Source organism: Trachemys scripta, chromosome 9 (assembly GCF_013100865.1).
Source record: "Trachemys scripta elegans isolate TJP31775 chromosome 9, CAS_Tse_1.0, whole genome shotgun sequence".
Classification (NCBI taxonomy): Eukaryota; Metazoa; Chordata; order Testudines; family Emydidae; genus Trachemys; species Trachemys scripta.
The window spans coordinates 19045760-19060550 of NC_048306.1; the positions used below are offsets into that span (position 1 = coordinate 19045760).

At 42.9% G+C, this 14791-nt stretch overlaps 1 protein-coding gene across 1 annotated transcript in view; it reads right to left on the reverse strand.

The window, feature by feature from the left end:
- TRPC5 (transient receptor potential cation channel subfamily C member 5) overlaps positions 1–14791 on the reverse strand; it is a 135777-nt gene that overhangs the window by 71290 nt on the left and 49696 nt on the right. The gene's annotated exons all lie outside the window — the stretch shown is intronic.

The following is a 14791-nucleotide window of genomic DNA, read 5'->3' on the forward strand; positions in this document are numbered from 1 at the left end:
ACAAGAAACATTACTCAGTCCATTAAAAAAAACACTCGAGCTAGTTAATAATCCTTTTATCTGACACCTGTAACATGATGTAATGGTGGTTGTGAGCATCAGTGATTGAACGTGGGCATCTAAAACCCACATCTGGGTATGGAAATAGTATGGCAGGCCATGAATGCTCATGAAATTGGGGGTTGGGGTACGGGAAGGGGTGAAGGCTCCGGTTGGAGGTGTGGGCTCTGGGGTGGGTCCAGAAATGAGGAGTTCAGGGTGCAGGAGAGGGCTCCGGGCTGGGATAGGGGAGTGGAGTGTGGAGGGGGGGGTGAGGGTTCCAGCTGTGAGTGCAGGCTCTGGGGTAGGGTGTGGATGAGGAGTTTGGGGTGTAGGAGGGTGCTCTGGGAGGAGACTGGGGGGATTGGAGGGCAGGAAGGGGATCAGGGCTGGGGCAGGGGGTTGGGGCATGGGAGGGGGTCAGGGGTGTAGGCTCCAGGCGGCGCTTACCTCAAGCAGCTCCCAGAAGCAACGGCCTGTCCCCCCTCTGGCTCCGACGCGGAGGCATAGCCAGGCAGCTCTGCGCGCTATCTGCAGGTGCTGCGCCTGTAGCTCCATTGGCCGTGGTTCCAATGGGAACTGTGGGGGCAGCATGCGAAGCCCCCTGGCTGCCCCTATGCATAGGCGCTGGAGGGGGGACATGCTGCTGCTTCCAGGAGCCATGCAGAGCCACAGCACGCACGGAGCAGGGCAAGCCCCAAGCTGGAGTGCCGGAGCAGGGAAAGCCCCGGACCCCTCTCCCTGGCAGGAGCTCGAGGACCAGATTAAAACATTTGGAGGGCCGGATGTCGCCCCTGAGCCGTAGTTTGCCCACCCCTGCTTTAGTAGACTCATAAACCTCTAGGCAGTCCAGCCACTAGAGCAGGATTGAACGCCAGAGAGGTACACTTGGGGCTACCATCTATAATAATTTCCCCCAAACATGCAAAAGGCTAGGTGGGTTGTGTGTGTTGCTGGTGAGAATGGCAAAGCAGATGACCGAGCTGGCTAGAAGTGCCTGTGCTTGCAAACATAACAAGGTGCTGGCCTGGTTACAGCAAAATAGGAGTTAATTCTCCAGCAAGCCACACCCAGACAGGTGGAAAGAATTGTGTTAACAAGGCAGAGCTCCTGACTGAAGGCAATCAGGAGCTAAGGGCTTACACCCAGGAATCCTATAAAAATGGCTCACTGGGTGCACTGAGGGCAGGAGTGGGAGGATGGTTGAAGGGGGGAAGAGGGCATGGCATGGCATGGCATGGCATGATTGCTTAAGAAAGCTGTAGCTGTTTTCTCTTTGTAAAACAAGGTGATTATTGTCTTTTAAGAAACCTATTAAGCTCTTGGCAATAAATAGCATGGAGGGAAGCTCTCTTTGCAAGAACAACAAGGAGTCAGATGCTGTAACTTTCACTCTATGCATCTGAAGAAGTGAGGTTTTTACCCACAAAAGCTTATGCCCAAATAAATCTGTTAGTCTTTAAGGTGCCATCAGACTCCTTGTTTTTGTAGATACAGACTAACACGGCTACCCCCTGACACTCTCTTTGCAAGGTTTTTGCTGGTTGCTCACTCTGCCAGTTTAGTAATATACCTTTCTAAATGGCAAATGAAAGGTACAGAGTTCACTTGGCCACATTTACTAGAGTTTCAATCCTAAAATAAAATGCATGTATGAGTACATAATGACCGAGTTATTTCTCTCTCTTGTATAGTCAGTAGCTATTGGCTACAATACCCAGATCCTAGGCTTCAATTTTGAAAAGAAACTATTTTCCCCTCTGTAAACCTCATTATGATCAGGAGACAGGTTTAATTTGCTTCTTTCCTGATTGAATGTGCTGTATCTAGAATTGTAAAGGGAGCATATTCAGCCTTCTATGAATGATTGATTCAGATTTCTTTAAGTAAAAGACATTTGCAGACAAAATAGTGACACAAATGGGGAAGGAGCCAAGCCAAGCTACCCTGGACCTTAGCAGGCTTTCAGAATTGGACATCCTAGCCCTGATCCGTTATTATTGTCTGCATAACAGTAGAGCCTAGACATCCAAACCAGGGTTCGAACTCTGTGCTAGGCATAATACAAACACATAGTGAGAGACAGTCCCTGCCTGGAAGAGCTTACAATTGAAAGCAACAGAGAGTGGGAAGGGAAACAGAAGCACTGTCAGCTCTGGGTATTGCGCAAGGTGTCACAGCAGTTCACTGGCAATGTGAGGAATAGAACCCATGTCTCCTAATTTCCTTTGTAGTACCTTAAGCACATACAACTTGGGTCTATCTCTAATTACAGCTGTATTACAAACCAAAGCAGCAATAGAGAGACACCTGGTGAAAATGAGGGCTGCAATGAACCTTTTTCTTTTCTTTTCTTTCTTTTTTCTTTTCATTCCTAATTGATCTACGCTAAAGGCAGTCGGCTGGCCAAAAATTTTACATGTTGTGACTTTTTGGTACTTTTGCGTCAGGAACTGCTGGTTTTCAGACACAGATCTCAGTGTGTGACTCTTCTGTTCAAAAGTTGGAAATCCTCTGCTGATAATGCAATATTTGATGTATTGTCATTGGATAATGACAGCCTCAGTCTGTGGCTCAGCATATATTTGCATTGTTCTCACAGGTTGAGCTCATGTTTAGGTCAGCTTATTCCACATTTTAGGCTAAATTACAGTGATGGAAGTAGAATAGGAATAAATTATTTTACCCCAAAGACTGTGCTAAACTCTCCCAAGGTTATTTTCATTAAGTGACCTGAATAACAAATTCTTTTCCATTAACCTCATCCCCTGACACAAGCTGTTATGCTGAATCCCTCAGAACCCCACTGTCAGTTCTCACATAACAGCATGTGCCTTTCCTGAGTTTTATCTCGGTAGTGTCAGCTTCAGAAATTAAAACTACCATTTATAACCACTGATTGAACACTTATTAACATCTTCCTTGAGTTAATCCTCACGAGGCTGGGCTACTCACCCACCACCTCATTGCCTTTTTTGACGATCCTGCAACGAGTGATAATTGGGTTTTTTAACTAATTCCTGTCCTATTTTGGAAACATTGCAGTTTTCCCTCACATGGAATCATTGCTCAATCTACTTCTGAGTTTTCAAACCACCAGCAGAAACACTGTTTTATTCATCATTGGAAAGGCAACATGTTCTAGTAAACAATGCACAGGACAGGGAGAACAAGGGCTTGGATTCCGGTCCAGGCTGTAACATTGAGCAAGTCACTTGACCTCTCTGACTCAGTTTCCTCCAGCTACAAGAAAAAGATAATATGCTCTTTATAACGTGCTTTAAGATCCTTAGATGACAGACACTCTATACATGCTGAGTAGTTATTCCTTTCCACAGTTAGAAGATGAAGACTACTAGACTACACTACACCTCATAAAGCAATAACTTCCGTCCCTCAAGATGAACCACAGTGAAGAACCTCAAAACCAAAGCTATTCATCTAGAAGAGTATGTGGGTCTGATCTAGCCACTGTCTGTTTTGTCATAGGTTGGATTCAGAACCACAAGGGGTTTATTTTGAAGTTCTTATTTGGACAGAGCTGGGAACAATTGTTCTTATGAGATTTTTGGCCCAACGTGATGATCCTGTTCTCTTTCCAGGCCCTTCTCAAGATTCACTTCCACTGTGGAGCCTACAGGAAATTGCTAGCTGATAACGACGAATCAGGTGGCCAGCAGGGATTACTGGGACTGTTTGTTAATTATTTATTGCACTAAAAGAAAACTTGCCAAATTGTTCAAATCCTGACCCTGGGCAGCTACCTTTTCTTAGGACAGTTACCCTCATCTTGTTACACCCACTTGTTATATCTTCTTTTCACCTAGAAGGACCCACCTATTACTATGTGATTGTGCAGCACCCTGCAAAATAGGGCCCTGATCTAAATGGATATAGAGGCACTCTTGGAATACAATTCAAAAAGTAAATAATAATCTCATGAGAATGCTAATCATGTGACATTTCCCCCTATTAAAGATAGCAGAAAACACCTGAGATAAAGTGAGCAGGAAAGATTTCCACCATTTGGGCCTGAAATTCACAAGAAGAGTTCACAAGATTTCAGTGCCATCAAACCCAAGCTCAAGTACTAGCTCTGATTCAACTTCAAACCTGAATCTTCACCAGCAAGACTGCACAGTTTTGCCCCAGTCTATATTTCCGAACCTATCACACACCCCTTTGCTCTGCCAATGAAACCAGACTTGACATCTCATTTAATTCTTTCTCCCATCTTCACGGCTTTCTCTGAGGAGTAGAGAATGAGATAAGGAAAGTCAAACAAAACCTAAGCTTGGACTCTTCTCTGGGCTTCCCAGTACATCTTGTTTTAGCTTTATCTACCTCTTAGTCTGTACGCTTCTTGGGCCAGGGACAGGCTGTATATCTGTGTCCTGTATAGCACAGAGGGTATTAGCATGTTGATAGTGCTTGCAAATAATCAGTAATAATGTTGACCTGAACCTTACCTGATCTGAATTCATCAGCTACTCAGCTCATCTCTAATTCATAAATCAGCTATACTGGACTAGTGTAAAAGTGTGATATGAACGTTTACTTAATGTGGCTGTTAATTAATATCTGATAGAATGAAAATCTAAAGGGTTTCCTGATTCAGAGTGCAATGCATCACTAGACAAAAGATCCCCTGGTACAATCTCATGTATAGGTCCAACTACAACACTTGAAAACAAAACATGACAAAATCAGAGTCTGGATAATCTACTGACCAATGAACCTTTATTTGTAGTATATCAATTTTCTATGCACAATTGTAAAGGAGCCACATCCTATCAACTGCCACAAATGGCCTAGCCAGCATCTGTAGGTCCAGAACAAAGAGGATTTTGCAGCATAAACTCTCACCAACTGTGAAACTTGAGAGACCATAGTGACAGTGTGACTGGGAAGATACCTTAACACTGGTTGTCAGTTCAGAATCACTATCCTGTTTGTGACACTTATAGATTCTGTTCTGAAAATAGAGAGACATGGGGGACAGACAGAGTCAGTGTTAGACTACAGAGCAGCTATTGGCAACAAGGGCTTGAAAACACATACGGGATCATGTGACTTTTCTGATCCCACCTCCCTGCCTGGATCCATGATACAGACTTTCTGGACCGAAAAGGTGTTTGTGTCTTTTTCTATTGTGGGCCTCTTGAAAAATGCAACATTAGCTGATACAATGAAGAGGATGCTAAACATCAGTTTTAAGCAGTGATTCCAGAGATACTGATTTCAAGGCCCTATCATCTAGTCAGATACACCTAAGGCTTGTCTATACTTACACACTGGTTCGGCGGCAGGCAATCGAACTTCTGGGTTCGATTTATCGCGTCTTGTCTGGACGCGATAAATCGAACCCAGAAGTGCTCGCCGTCGACTCCGGTAATCCTGCTCGGCGCGAGGAGTATGCGGAGTCGACGGGGGAGCCTGCCTGCCGCGTCTGGACCGCGGTAAGTTCGAACTTATTATTATTATTAATACGTTATTCACGTAGCTGAAGTTGCGTACCTTAGTTCGAATTGGGGGGTTAGTGTAGACCAGGCCCTAGAGAGGTTCTTTACAGGGCTAAAACAGTGACGATGCACAATGCAGTAACAATGTATAAACACAGTGGTTGATTTTTCAATACAGAGCAATTCATTGAGTGAAATTACAGGGTTAATTAATAAAACATGGTGAATGCCACCATCTATTTGGTGACAGGAAAAAAGTTCTAGGCTTGTCTTTAGACTTGTCATGAACATCTTTTAACTCTGGCACTAAGAATACTCAGTTGTAGGCAAGCTTTCAGCCATATTGGCCTGATCTTCAGTGGTCTGACTCCAGTAACTTCAATGGAGCTAAGCTAATATGCTCAACTGAGGATGTTGCCATTGGGACAAATTCTGCTTTCAAACTGCATCAGTGTAAACCCAAAAATGTCCATGTACCTCAGATTTACAATGGCATAACTGAGAGCAAAATTTGGATCTATACCATTTTCAGCACACTGTAGTAGCCAATCACTAACCAAAGGTAACTATATAATACAGTACTTATATTTTAAAATGTTGTCAAGGCCAAAAACACTGGCCTACTGTAAGCACTTTAGTGTTTACTTTGGAAAACAATGCAAGAGAGGGGAAACATATGACTTTAATACAACCAGCTCTTTTTTAGACAACGATGATAAGAAGCAAAATAGATATTCAGCCAGTCATATTTGCTCTAGACTGTTTTAGTTTTAATTTGGCTGCTTATTCATGTGTTTAAAACCCGAGATGTACCCCTGGGATAGCCTACGCAGAGCTAGCAAGCATACTTAGGGCATTTGACAGTGGCATCAGAGTTGTACCTGGCTTGTCGTGCTCAGCCATGTGTTTAAGAATTGCAGTGTAGCCAAATAGACTGTCGAAAGATGTCACTATTTATGGCTCACGCTGCAATAATAACTCCTCTTTTGTGGAGAAAATATGAGAAGAGAGAGAGAGAAGTCTGTACAAGGGAAGGATTTTGCAAATATAATGTCTAAGTGGCCTAGCACTGTTCAGTCTGGAATGAGCACGTCCTCCTTTACGGGCATAAGCATATCTATCAGCAGTACACTGCATAAGTCACTCTCCCTTCCTGATGAGAATGAAAGAAGTAAGATGAGGCAGTTGATGTTTAGACAAAGAGGGAGGGTAACCAATGCATAGTCTCCTCTCCTGATCCCAGCAGGATGCTGTTAATAATTAGATAGCTTGTGTTTATACCTCTTGTGTTTTAAATTAAATTCAACCTCCTGGTTTGCTCTTAACTGAGGCAAGGGACACAACTTAAGAGGAACCTACTGGAACAAGAATCCAGTTTGGAAGGCTCATCTCATGTCGTAAGGAAGTTTTAATTCCATTATCAGAGGGGTAGCCATGTTAGTCTGTATCCACAAAAACAAGGAAGAATCCGGTGGCACCTTAAAGAGTAACAGATTTATTTGGGCATAAGCTTTTGTGGGTAAAAAACCCACTTCTTCAGATGCATGGAGACTGAAGAAGTGGATCTGAAGAAGTGGGTTTTTTACCCATAAAAGCTTATGCCCAAGTAAGTTTGGTAGTCTTTAAGGTGCCACCCGGATTCCTCATTGTTTTAGTTCCATTGATTATAAAGCAGCAAGGATTGGATTCTGTGCTGTAAGGATTTGAACGACTGAATCCTCTTTTATGTTCATGACTTCTGATTTGTACAAACACAATTGAAACATTTATGATAATGACAAGTTACATATTGTGTTGTGATGTGGCTCTCTGATGCTTCCACTCCCCCAGTTAGTAAATGTATCTCTATTATTATTCATTTACAAGCGCAGGGCTAGCTGAATAATATTTGTTAAATTCAATAGAATAAACAGAGGACCAAATTCCAACCTTGTTTACATTGAGAAAAATCCGGAGTAACTCAACAGAGTTACTCCACACTTACAGTGATATAACTGAGATGGGGGGGGAGATAGCTCAGTGGTTTGAGCATTGGCCTGCTAAACCCAGGGTTGTGAGTTCAATCTTTGAGGGGGCCACTTGGGGATCTGGGGCAAAATCAGTACTTGGTCCTGCTAGTGAAGGCAGGGGGCTGGACTCAATGACCTTTCAAGGTCCCTTCTAGTTCTAGGAGATGGGATATCTCCATTAATTATTATTATTATTATTAATCTGGCTCACAGGGTGACTGGCATTATTAAAGCTTTGCCAAAGCCCAATTGTTCCCTAGTTACTTGCTAGACATAACAATCATTTCCCAAGATCCTCCAGCAGCAGTTCAGAAACATGTCTAGGTAATGCTGATAAAGAAGTAAATCAAACTTAGCCCCTTTACTGCAGTCCACATTGACAGACGTGTTAGTGCAGATGAGAATTTTTTTTCCCACTTAAAAATATAAAGCACTATTTCTTCCCTTTGTCATTTTGTCATTACGATTTGAAGAGCTATTCATTGATGGGAACAGGAGTGTTGATGACAACATAGACCGGGGTGGCCAACCTGTGGCTCCGGAGCCACATGCGGCTCTCCAGAAGTTAATATGTGGCTCCTTGTATAGGCACCGACTCCAGAGCTACAGGCGCCAACTTTCCAATGTGCTGGGGGGTGCTCGCTGCTCAACCACTGGCTCTGCCACAGGCCCTGCCCCCTCTCCACCCCTTCCCATCCCCTCCCCTGAGCCTGCTGTGCCCTCGCTCCTCTCCCCTGCCCCCAGAGCCTCCTGCATGCCATGAAACAGCTGATAGGGAGGTACACAGAGGGAGGGGGAGGCGCTGATCGGTGGGGCTGCTGGTGGGTGGGAGGTGCTGGGAGCGGGGGCGAGGGAGCAAATGGAGGGCTGCTGACATATTACTGTGGCTCTTTGGCAATGTACACTGGTAAATTCTGGCTCCTTCTCAGGCTCAGGTTGACCACCCCAACATAAACTAAAGCCTGACAATAGTGGGCTTTTTGTATTGTTTTGTTTTGTTAAAGATGGGAAATTCGTCTTGCTGAAGGGCTATCCACTTCCAGTCCTGTTTAGACTTTGTCCCAAATAAAGGGTTTGGAGCTCCACTGCACCTTACACATTGTACGATTTACAGATAAGCATTCCCTGAAACCCAAACATGCTGAAGTAAAGTCATTGTATGGTTGGCAATTTGCAATGATTATCAGGCATAGCGTGTAAAGTCATCTGCTTTTTATTATTATTATTCAAGATTTTTTCTAAGGTTTACTCAGAAAAGATGATTGCATTTCCAGCCTTTTTAAATTACTTCATTCGACCTACACATTCCCAAGTCAGACAAAACGGTAACAGGGACAAGATGTGCTAACACAATTTAATATTTATGCTATCTATGGTCTTTTATGTCATCTTCTTTTCATGTAGAATGCCTGCCTTTTCCTGTAATTTATTAATACATGTAGGCAGGGTATGAATCCTTGTGTTTCAGTGATTAAATATGTGACGGCTTTTGTTTAGAAGAGGGTTTTGTTTTGTTTTTAATTCCTACTTAACCGTATTTCTTTAAATTTCAGATTTGATGGCAAAAGAGCAGCATTACAAAAAACTACGCAAATGGTTATATCTGGGATCACTTCTGTGCTGGACTTAATGCTGTCTGACCCTGCCCAATGGTCTTCCACAAAACAGAGCTCTAAGTTTACAAAGCAAATTCCTTAGCTCTCCACCCATTTTGATTTTGTTAGGCCAGGCTGGTGGGTTTTGTTTTTGTAATAAAGAGCAGAACATGAAATTTGATGCTACAGCTTCTGAACTAGAAAGTGAAAAGACCACAGAGTCGTTGCTGACAAAAAATAGCAATTTGGAAAATAGATTGCTTCTCCCAATAGGAAAAAAAATCAGAATTCGTAAGATCTTCCTTTGCTACCAGGATTCAGAGTGGTAGCCGTGTTAGTCTGTATCAGCAAAACGAACGAGGTGTCTCTAAAGTGCCACAAGGTACTCCTCGTTCTCTTTGCGACCACTTATCCAAGACCTTTCTTCATTGGTTCTAATGCTATCACTTAAAAACCACGTCGTTAATGACCCACTTTAAATGCTGCTGGAACAAGATCTGACTCATCAATAGAATCAGAACTTTGGCATTTTCTTTCTACGTGGTGAATATTCAAGTGCTGCACCTGAGTCCTGTTCACATTCCCATGAACTAAATACCATGATGCACGCTGCCCAGAACCATCTCAGTTCGGCTGGTGTGCCAACATGCTCCTTCAAGGTAGACTGAAGCGGAGAGTGGCCTTTGGACAGTCTCTACAGGATTTCCACTTTACTAGTAAGCAGAGGTGGGAAGTATTACAGAAATAACATTCTCAGTCCCAGAGTTAGGGGGAATCAAGTATCTGGTCACTAGTAAACACTGCATTGTCAGGCACTGTAAAGGGTAAGTTATTGCCACAGTGTAGGGGTAAGTGAACTGCAAGGGTAGATATGGGTAATTCCGGCATTCTGAGCAGATCTAGATGAATACTGCAAAAAGTACCTGTGAGCTAGAGCCTTGCCATGTGGCCGAATCTGATGGGACCCAACTAAAGTGCTTGAGTCATGTCAGGTCTGAAAACTCTTGCTCATGGGGTCAGGGCAGCGGCAGCTGCATGCCCTGCTCCTGTCAGCCATGCCACCTCATTGTGTTCTGTGTGCACTGCAGAGTGACTCTGCGAATGAGCTGCAGCACGTCTCCACAGCACATACAGCACAGCTAGGCGGTGGTGTCTGGCAGGTGCAGCGCATGCAGCTGCTGCTTCCCCAGCTCCACAGGCAGAAGGCAGTTGGAGACGGATCACACGTATGGGATGAGGGAAGCAAGAAGCCCCCACCAGGTCAAGCCCCAAGGACATGACATAGGCAGCATAGACACAGGTCAACATGAAGTGTTTGGTTCTAGGTTGGGTCAGTTCTGAAAATGACTCAATACTCTTGGGTCAGCTTCAGGTCAGTTGTGGTTGGGTTCGGGTCCAGGTCTGGATTGCACTTTAAGATTAGGCCCAAGCATTAGTTTTTAATAAAATCCATGAATTTGTTCTGGTGGGGCCCACAATATGCTCTCTTCACTTTCCTCCAACACTCACCCAGGCAGACTTTCCTTTGAAAATATGAATGAGAAAGTGTTACCCATACTCAGGGCACAAATAGATATTCATGAATATTCGTGCTTAAAGAGTTTGAGTGTCCAGCTTGAAATCTCTTTCTGGGCTTGGGAGGCACCCAGTCAGGAAGCAGAAACAAATATGTGATTTAGGGGACAATCAAGCTGCACAAATAATGAAGATCGGAAGCCACAGTCATGGTGTTTGTGAACAATCCCGAGCCTGAAATATGTTGATTAACCATTACGTTACCAAATATGTTGATGAACCATGACCACAACAAACTAATCAAAACAAATGTTTGTGTAGAAACAGCAAAAGGATTAAATTTGTTGAACAAAGAGTTTGTTGCAAATAGTTCACCCAGCTTTAATTCGAGCAGCTAGCACCCATCTCTGGAAAGGCACAGTGTTGTGTGAGGAACTTTCTTCCCCTGTTCTTGGATTTCTGGTCACCAGATTGATCAGACAGCTGAGCTGGCATGATATTAAGCTACTGGGGATCAATGAAATTTATTTTTATGAGCTACTAGGAAGTGACATAGGGTCATGTTGAGCTCGTTACTTGAGGTATTAGGAACAACACTCTCTTAAATGAGTAAAGAAGGTTCCTAGTGCAGCGTCCATCATAGTTCCAATTCCCTGACCTTCTGTCTGTCTTTGAGGCAGGGAGTATTTCTTCTGTACAGTTGTTGGTGGAAGGGACTTGAATATATTATACAGAGTGGACACTAAAAGAAAAGAGTCTGGGCAGTTCCTGGAGTGACTGAGGATGTGGCTGAGACACGCACCCTGCCACAATCTGGTATATCACCCTGAGGATGTTGTTCCTGGTTCTTCCACACATCCAGTCTTTGCTACCTACTCTGAGGTTTAAAATATGGCTTTTTCCTGATTAATGTGATGATTAAATGAAGTGGTGATTTCTCTGCTGTTGGTTTAATTAGATGGACTCCATTTCTGACGCAGTTTTCACTGTCAAAGGCCTGTTGCTAACTATAGCTGTGAGTTCTTACTACAGCAATAAAAATAATGAAAAGCTTGGATGCTGGCAGAGCTGTTAGACATTTGAGCTGCAACAATCACTTTTAGATTTTCAGAAACAATCTTTCTTCCTTGTGGTGTCTTCAAATATTCCCATACCAAGTACCTACAGCAAACTTTCTTCTAGTACCACAGTTCCCTCTGAACCTTTTCTGGGATAACTCTAAACCCTTCCAACTATTGTTAAATCTTTCCTGTTCCACTGAAACTCTTGTCTCAGATGCTCTGATACAATGATGAAGGCCACAGAAGTTCCTAGACAGGTGGTTACATTTAGGCTTTGTGCTCCCTTTGCCTGTTGTCAGTTTCTGATGTCCTGCACTTCACATGCTCCTCTCTGTGACATCTCAGGCAGGTTGGCTAAGGCATCTTCTCAGAGATGTCCTAGAACTAACACTGAAGTTGTGCTTCCACCATAATCACTATGTGGAGCAGTACGTGCACTGCACATCCATTTGCCTTGCCTCTCCATGGACACCATTCCCACATTCATTTCTTCCTTGGTTTACCGTCTCAGCATTGCAGCTCTGGAGTTTGATACCACTGTGCTGCGAATACACAGATCCCTGCTTTTCTTTAATACTTTAGTAAGGTCAGAGGCAATGGTCATTCCTTTTTCTACAGGAAAGAAATATAAGGGATGATCTCTCTTATGGCTCTGAAAAGAATGGGCAGTTCACACCTTCAATCCTCTCACTGTGTAGAGGTCCTACCTAATCCCACTGGTTTCCAAAATTTTTCATTCTTTCGTATCTAGTTTTTATACCACGATCATCTCTGTGGTATCTAAGCTGTTTCCTTCATTTTCATAACCATAGTTAGTTACTCTGTGACTCAGTTACGCTTAAATTGAGGTGTGTGGAAAGGTTAGAGAAACTCTTCTCTTCTCTCTTTTAGTTGAGAAGAAGTTCCCTACATGATTATGACTACTCAACTGGAAACACCCCCAATCAAAGAAGTAACCTGGCTTTGGTATGAATGAAAAGGTTTAATGTAGCATATCGTTTATGGTTCATGAAAGATTGCCTTGGGGCAACAGATCTCTGGTATTTACTTACCCAGAGATTAAGACAGACTTTTATTCATCAACTCATTTGACACAGGATTTTCGAGGTCAAGTTTAAGTTATCAAATGTTATCAAGTTTAACAGCCTGCTTCTATCAGGTGTCTGAGGATTATTAACACAGATCCTAAATATTGTCCTTCATTCCCTACAGTGTTTTCTGCAACAAAAAACAACAACAACAATTTTCCCCTGGGCTTATTTCTGCAGTATTTTTTCTTTGGAAGATATGGGGATTGGTGTCTGTTGAGATCTCATTGACTCATGGGGCCTTTGACCATCGAAACAAATCCAATCAGAAGTATCAATACTGAAAACACTTTTTTGTATTTTAGTTATTGAGACATTGCATTTCAGTCCCATCTGCGAACCAGATTAATTTGAAAGCAGCTGCCTGGGGCAAATTACTAATTATGGCGGATAGAATCTTGGCAGATGTTAATATCCTCTTTATGTAAACATTTGATGTTAGCCCTGATTGACATTAGCAAAACAGCTACCCAGGAAAGTGTTGATGGGTAGACCGAGGACAAAAAATTAATCCAGATAATTGATAGAAGTTCATTTCTTAAAGAACAGAAATAGGGTTCAGAATTCAGCATAGACTGTACATTTTATGTTAGAAATGAACATATTGCCATGAGTTACAATGTATGGCAGATTCATGCAAATTGCATGTATTTGCACTAAGACAAAGCACTCAGCAAGGCACCTGCATTATTCTGTAAAAATCGCATAGGAACCAATTTAAAAAAACCCTTAAATGCCCTCGGTTCTAATTCAAAATCCATTAAAGTCAATGGAAAGACTCCTATTGTCCTTCAGTGGGTTTCACTGAAAGATCAGGCCCTCAGTGAGGGAGTTATCTGAAAATACTATTGCTTCTAAAAATAAGATTAAGATTATTATGGAGAAAACTTTATAAACATAATGTAAATTTTCAAAGGAGTGGATTCTCTTTTGTAAGTGTAATTAATATCCACACAGGTTGCACCTACAGGCTTGTCTACATGGGGACATCCAGGAAAATCTGATTGAACTAAAAGTGTGAATTTGAAGTGGATTCATTAAGCTGCATGAAATCCCTATATGGACAATGTCATTCAGAATTAAAGTGGCCTGAATTTGTTTTCTCTTAATTCCCATTCGAAGTACCTGTGACCACATTGGGAGTTGGATCAGGTCCTTAGTGAGCATGGATGTTATTCTCTACTGGGAATGAAACATATCAACCTCTCCCTACAGTCACTCCATTGATTAAAACAAAGGTCAGAGTCCCAGGACATGACACCTCTGTGGCTGAACCCAAAATCTCCAAAAGGGGTCACTGTGGGTCACAACTGCTGTGACATTAAGTTAGCAATGGAATTATTCTGTGTATAAGTGGTGTAGTCTCTTTAACGGTTTCATCTAGAGACCTGTAGTACGGTGCACAGAAAACTGTTGCTGTCCATTGTAATAATCAGACAGAAGAGACCTTGTGAGAAATGCCAAGTTCCGGGGAGGTGAACCTAAAAGGAAATAGAGCTACTTTAACACCTCATTGTTCAGATATAATGTGCTACGTCAGTTCCCTCAAAGAGGCTTTTGCTTGCCCCTGTCTCTTCTAAACTTCCAATGTAAACAAAATCGCATTTCTTTCTTTCCAGACACATCTGATACGAGCCAAGCTGCAGCGCTGGAGAAGTGTGTTGTTATAGTAACTGGCATATGACATATCACTGCAATTGTCATAGCGCGTTCAGAAAACAGCAGTTTAACATCAAAACCGCAGTTTAACAAAGGCGTGAGGAGCAAAGGTTGCCTGCTGGGTTTAGTAATGGCATACGAAGTCCTTTGCTGCTGTGTCGAGCTCACCAATTTGAATCGGGCTCTGAGAGGCAGGGATGGGACCCTGGCACTCTCACAGGGAAAAAACAAACAAGCAAAAAGCAAAAGCTCTTGCCCTACTTTTGAAACCACTGCAGACCCTACTACCTGGAGATATTATTATATAGTCCCAGGCCTGAGCTGGGGCCAGGGCAGAGCCCCCATAGGGAGCTCCCTTGTGTG